This window comes from Dermacentor silvarum, chromosome 9 (assembly GCF_013339745.2).
Source record: "Dermacentor silvarum isolate Dsil-2018 chromosome 9, BIME_Dsil_1.4, whole genome shotgun sequence".
In the NCBI taxonomy this organism is placed as follows: Eukaryota; Metazoa; Arthropoda; class Arachnida; order Ixodida; family Ixodidae; genus Dermacentor; species Dermacentor silvarum.
This window is the reverse complement of record NC_051162.1, coordinates 138,134,732-138,141,253: the sequence shown is the minus strand read 5'-3', so window position 1 is coordinate 138,141,253 and position 6,522 is coordinate 138,134,732. Positions and strand designations below refer to the sequence as shown.

The window sequence follows — 6,522 nt, the reverse complement described above, 5'->3', positions numbered from 1 at the left end:
TTTTTCTCCTATCCAGATTCTGGCTGTTGTATACTGCTTAGTCTAGGCTGCTTTGTACAGCCTGGAAACAAGCACTGCACTTTTGCCAACAGGACTGCTTTAAGAAACAAATACATTGCGTCGCTCAATTAGGACAGAATAGCCGTTGTGGCTGTGCTTCTTTTCGACCTCCAGTTGACGCTGCTAACATTCCGAGAGTGCGGAATAGTGTGCAGTAATACTTTTTTGGCTCTGTTGTATGCTTGCTTGTCTGTGTGGGGATACTCTTGGCATCAGAAGGGCTGTGCAATTACTATCTGCGGTGCAGTCATCCGCAGAGCTGTCGTCATGTAATACACCACTAATGTGTCTTTAGAACCATTTGGGACTTTTTTTTCACAAAGACTGCCTTCTTACTCAGTCGCGCCTCTGTCCAAGTTGCCGCAGGCATGTCCACGGGGGCGCGCCGTGTCCACCGGGGTGCCACCGCCTGAGCCAGGCGGTGACCTCGTGCGGTGGTGGCCAGACCCCGTCCTCGCGTTTTGGAGCGGGTCAAATTTGGAGTGCCCCTGGAGCAACCTGCAAGGACAGCAGTGACTTGCCTGCACCCGCTGCTCGTGCTTATGCTGCGGCTCAACAAGGTGCGAGACGCTCACGCTGCAGCTATTTTATTGATCCTTTAAGGACAACACATATACAAGTACCCGAAAAAATTATCTCCATCCAAGTGTGCCAAATGTAACGAGAACAAGCTTATCAACTGAAAAAAAAAAAAAAGTAATTTGCAGCCACTTTTTTAGCAATAGAGGGCCACACCAGGCAAAACACTGGAACTGGGGTTCACCCGAATTCACCCATGGCTTCGTTTGTACGGCAGTTCTTGTCAAATGTAAACACAAGTGTACATTGCATTTGCTTTACATTACCTGTGTGATACCACTGCTGCCAGGGATATTGCATTGGTCTGTCTCCTCCGCCAGCGCTTAAAAATAAAAAAGAGATTCGTGCGGCAAACTTCTTTGTCGTCCTGCTTTCCTGCTCTTATCCAACAAATCATGCTTGCTGTTGGCCAAACTTGAACAGAAACTCTGCACTCAACACCGAATAGGCAAGAAAAAAAACTTTTTCTGGCGTGTCCTGTAGGCACATTGTAGCCAACAACAGTAGGTTGAAAGATGTTTCTCTGACACTGTGCCACCTGTGCTTTTGTGTTTCGGTAGTTTTGTTATCATGCAGTGCTGTGCTGGCTCATGAAACTCCCACAAACTGCAAGTAGCAGTGAGCGAGGCCTATCGTGACAAGTGTCGAAGGTCCCGTTTATGATTGGGCATGCGCTTTCCCTTCCTCTTTTACATTGTCAGCTCTGTCATAACTTGTTTTTGGCTTTGCTTTTGATTTTTGCGCAAGAAACTGTTGCACACCAGCTGTCGAACGCTGTTTTACTCACCGACAGCAGTAAAGGGCATTGATGGCTTTTGCAATATTATGACTCCCACCAGGGGGTGGGCAGTATGAGATGATATTTTTGTTCTGTTCTGGTTCTCTTTTATTTCAAGTGAGAGAGAAAAATAGAAGTAAACAGAAGCTAAAACATAGCAGTATAAGGGAAGTGTTATTGCACGGTGTGGCGAAACCGTATGTGCTATCGACATCAAATGAAACACGCGCAGCTGTGTGTGTAGGCACAGCTGTCAAAAATAAAATAATATAATTTGTGTGTTGCTACATGCAGGAGGCTCCCCGCAAGAAAGATGTCTTCCGGGCACCAGGACATCAGGGTAACGCGCGCAAGCTGGCGCACTCCCTGCACCAGGGTCGCCTGGTGAACCTGGACAACTTCTCAGTACCACACCATGGCGTCGGTTCTCAAGCGCTTTCTGCGTAAACTGCCTGGTGGGTTCGCTACCTTTGCAGCTTTTTGTTGTGCACCCTCTGGGGGAGACACAATATATAGAGGAATATGATGTTAATGGCTCCCATGTTGCAATTATTGTAGAAGTGTGCTTGTGCCTCGTTATCTCTGTTGACCAGGGTGTGACAGCTTTATCAATTGTGCTATTTTGATCCAATTGCGTATTTGTGCCACACTGTGCCAAATGCTGTGACTAGCCTAAAACGATCTCAGTTGCACTTGCAGTAATATGAACCGATGTGTTAATTTTATCATTTGCGACAAGTAAGATGACTGTCAAATCTGTAGCATGAGGCAAGTTCAGCTTGGAGCCTGCATCTGGCTGCCACTGCACTCGGGCGAGCGGCTCGACTGCATCACGTGCCTCGCAGTCTGGATGCCGCAAATAGCGGCATATCTTCTTTTTTGTGCTGTGGTTTCAAACCTTGCAATAGTTGTCCATTGCATTTCCAACTCCATGTCCCTCATCTTCCTGCCTGGATGGGATGCAGCGGGTCAAAAAACACTGTCACTCAGTTGTCAACCTGCCTACAGGTGGATCGGCATGTTGGCACACGGAGCAGGCGCGGACACGATGCCCTATATGCATGGGGCTTTGTAGTGCTTGAACCATGCGGTGGTCGTTCGGCGTGTGCGATCAGAGGCTGCACACCGTTAGTGTGTGTGTGAGTGACCACAAATCGTGACTTCCCCGTAGCAGGATGACAGCCAAGTGACAGTTTTTTATGTCCGCTGCTATCCCGTCGGCGGGTTGGTGATGGAGTTTTAAAATGCGACGACATCGCACAACTATTGCGAGCGCTCGAAACTCCACAGTGCGATTGATGTTGATGAGAAATAAAGTGTTCTCAAAAATGCATTTTGTGATCGCCAGCAGTTGTTTTTGAGCTATGTTTGCAACAGCGTCGTTTTGAAGCTTGTAAGGCGTAGGGCACCTTTGGTTTTGCTCGGCACTGAGCCGACAGCGGTGGGCAGCAGTGGTCTGCTTGCATGGTTGACACAAAAGCTCTCCACTGGTGGGGCATTGCACGGTACAACCGTTACGAGAAACTTGCCGCTAGTGTATTCGGTCCTTAAAAGCTTTTTTGCAAATTCCGCAAGCGGCTGGAACTAATAGCATGCATTGCACTGTCGTATGCATGCATCGCCGTAGCAAAGTACGTTGTATTCAACATGTAGACAAAATTTGCCCCAAAATTTGGCTGTTGTAGCCAATAGTCCGTTATAACCGGCTTGTTAAAAATGGAATTGGTTGCATTGATAATATAAGCAGGACCAACTAAGTGAGAAGAATAGTCTGTTATATCCGAAAGAATGTTGTATGTGGATCTGTTGTAATGTTTGGTGCCTCTTTACGCCACGGCAACGCTGATGTAGAGCGCTTCAGTGAAAATTAGCACCTTTGGGCTAGTCATGCTCTAGACTAGTCAGATGCTACTCATGTGTAAGAGCACTTGGGAGCACAATGAATAATTTTGTTTGCAGTTTTTATACTAACCTTTTTATTCCATGCTTTATGTTTCTTTGCTTGGTTCTATAAATGTTCTAAACATTTGGATAACCTGCATCGCAGGTTGGTACGAATTCACCGCACCTTGCAGGTTTCTGCAGAATTCATTGTCACTTTCGCAGGACCTTGTCCACTGAAGCTAAGCATGATTGCACTGGAGTTTAATGCTTTGTAGCTCTGTCACACTGCTGGGTTAATTATAACTATTTGCTGTAAATGTCCACAACTCTTTGTTTTCTGTTCCAAGTAAGCTGTCTTCTCTGTTGAACTGCTCCAATTTGGAATTTGGTGCTCCAAAAATTGCTCCGAATCCTATTTCAGCTGTTGCACCCCTGGTTGACCCTTCTCTTGTGGATTGTGTTCTTTCTATATTGCCTTCATACATTTAATGTTTGTATCTCCCATTATAAGTTCAACCTGCTTGTTTGCATTTATGTGACAAATATACGGGGCATTTACAGAGCAGATTACAATGATGAATTCACTGTGGTGCTATGGCAGTTTGTGTTAATTTGTTAGTCTATGTTCACTGTAATTGTGGCCTCTTATTCTGCATTGATTTATATTCTTGACTGTAAGCAGTCAACTATTGTTTTTTGGATGCATTCGCAGAACTGCCATGTACCTCATAGACCCAATGTATAAGGATTTCTGAAATTTCGGATGCTGAAACCCTTGCCGTCCTATTTCTCAGACTTTCTGCTGTGCTACTGGTCTGAAACAGCGTTAATTGAGCCACTACTACTGCCATTTTGATTATCTCTTAGCTTTGAATCAGCGCTCTCTCCCTCCGATTCCCTGGCAGCCGTAGCCGTTATGTGCTGCCATTAGGCTTAGCTGCTTCGATGTTTGCTGTCAGGTTCCCGCCGTTTGATGCCATGCTTTTAATTCACAGGATTTGCCGCCGTTGGCAACAATGCCGAACTCCGTGGTCTTGATCCTCATCAATAGTCTTATAGCGTGGAAAGTGTGATAAGGATCTAAAGCATTCATAATGCCAGTTTCCGAAAGTCAGCTTCGCCGCAATACAGTGGTGGTAGGCGGTCAAGCATGTGCAATGTAGAAGCATACCAAGAGTGGAAAGGGGCCACTGTCACGGGACATCAACTGTGTTCCTTAACTATACACTTGCGCACCCGCCATCTCTTGTTACAGTACAAGCACCAAGACACCTAATAATTGTACTGGCAGGCCTTTAGAGCTATTTCAGACATGGCTGTCGTGATTTGAGTCTTTGGGCAGTTTTAAGGCATTCGTACATTTTCGCAGTCCCTAGGGAGTCCGAAAAGTCAGACGTTGACTGTATAGAGAAGTGGGTTTTTCAAGAGAAGAGATACTTAGCAAGTGAAGTCTCAAGTCATGTCGGCATAGCACTCACTTATTGCGTGCCAATTGGGAGTTACTTATCGGCACACTGTGTACCGTGGCTTACAAGAGGAAAAATGCAGAAAGTGGGGGTGTTGTTTCTGAGCCAGAGCTTGTGTGGTTTCCTCGGCAGGCGGCGTGTTCGGTGCTGAGCTGGAGGCCCAGCTGTTGGTGCGCTGGACCAGCCAGGTGCCTCGAGGAGCGGCGTGAGCGGGTGCAGCACCTGCTTGCCCAGCTACCGCTGCCTGCGCAGCGGCTGCTGGTGCTGCTGTTTGGCACGTTCCGCCTGGTCGCCTCGGACCTGAGCCGCACCGGCATGACAGCCGAGGCACTGGGTGTTAGCGTGGCACCTTCCTTCTTCCGCACCTGCACGGGCAAGGTGGCGCGCATGGAAGATGTGGCTCGATTCCGTGCCGCCAGCCGAGCCACACGCTTCCTCATTGACAATTTTGGAGTGAGCAACTTGTTTGGCCCGCACAACTACGAGTATTATGCGCGGCTGACTGGCCGTGTGCTCCGTGTTGAGGAGGACTGGATCTTTGCCTTCCGGTACCCACCGGACTCACTGGTGCCGCGCAAGACGTCGCTCGAAGCTGAGCGCTCCTGGCTGCAGGCTGAGGCGCAGCGCTGGGGTCTGCACCAGTCGGCACCTGCGCTCGCGGAGTTGCACGTTGACGATGCGGCTGCATCGTCGTCGTGCCCCTTAGAGCGCCAGCAGGCACAGAGGCTGCGCACCCGCTCCGAGTGGTTCCTAGGTGGCAAGGAGAACGATGGTCCGCCAGTGGTGTCTGAGCAGGACTGTACGGAACTGGATGTGCGCACATTTCATGTCACGCTCACCTACCAGCCACGGATCTGACAAGGGCCTTCACCCCGCCACCTGGACGAAGCGGGACCCTCTGGCTGTGATGACATCATCGCTTCTTCCGTTGGTGGCACTGCGAGTGGCTCTGGCAGTTGCTGCCCTGCAGGCGCGAGTAATACTCTTCCTAGTGCGTCGCATGCGTGACTGCCAGTGCTGCTTGCCTGTCTACTGCTTCTGTGGATGATCTTGTTGGACTGAGTGTTTGAGGTTGTCAGGATTTTTATGAGTGGACTTGTTCTTACTTAAACTTGCAAAAGTGCACTACAGATGGGATAGAAGCGATGGGGACATGTACAACAATCTTTATTTCCGTCCCGTCTATAGCGCACTTTCACGAGTTTAGATGTGAATTCATAACTCACCCGAACTGACACATTGTTGGGCTTGTCTTATTTGACGCCATCTTTGTTCACATGTGTTGTAAGGTCCTTCATCGGTGCTGGCTCCAGAGGTTGCAAGGTTTGTTCTGTGAGCAGCTTTAGCATTTGCTGTCCTGCAGGTGGAGTACTTGATCCTCCCAATTCTTTTCTTGCATCTCAGCCAATACGGTTTTGTCCCCCCAGCTGAATGTATCATGGAGGATCAGAAACTCAGAATGTGACCTCACATGGCCAGCCTTTGTAAACAAACTCCCCTGGGCATTGGGCCCCCTTGACATTTTGGTCTCATCGGCATATTGCTAGTTATATTACGAAAGCTTCAACTGTTGGCTTCAACATTGTTATGTAATTAAATGGAAAATGAGACATCCATCCCATTTTCCATTTAATTACTTCTCTCCACCTAGCGGGTTTCCGCTGAACTATTACGTCAAACATTGTTATCTGAAGGTGTATCCTGTTTTTTCTTTCCCATGATTGGGATGGATTCAGGTGGACAAGAGGGGGTAAT

General features: G+C 48.2%; 1 pseudogene; it reads left to right on the top strand.

Moving 5' to 3' along the window:
* Window positions 1–428: 428 nt before the first annotated feature.
* LOC119463934 (rho GTPase-activating protein 20-like) lies at window positions 429–6,056 on the top strand (annotated as a pseudogene).
* The last annotated feature ends 466 nt before the right edge of the window (window positions 6,057–6,522 follow it).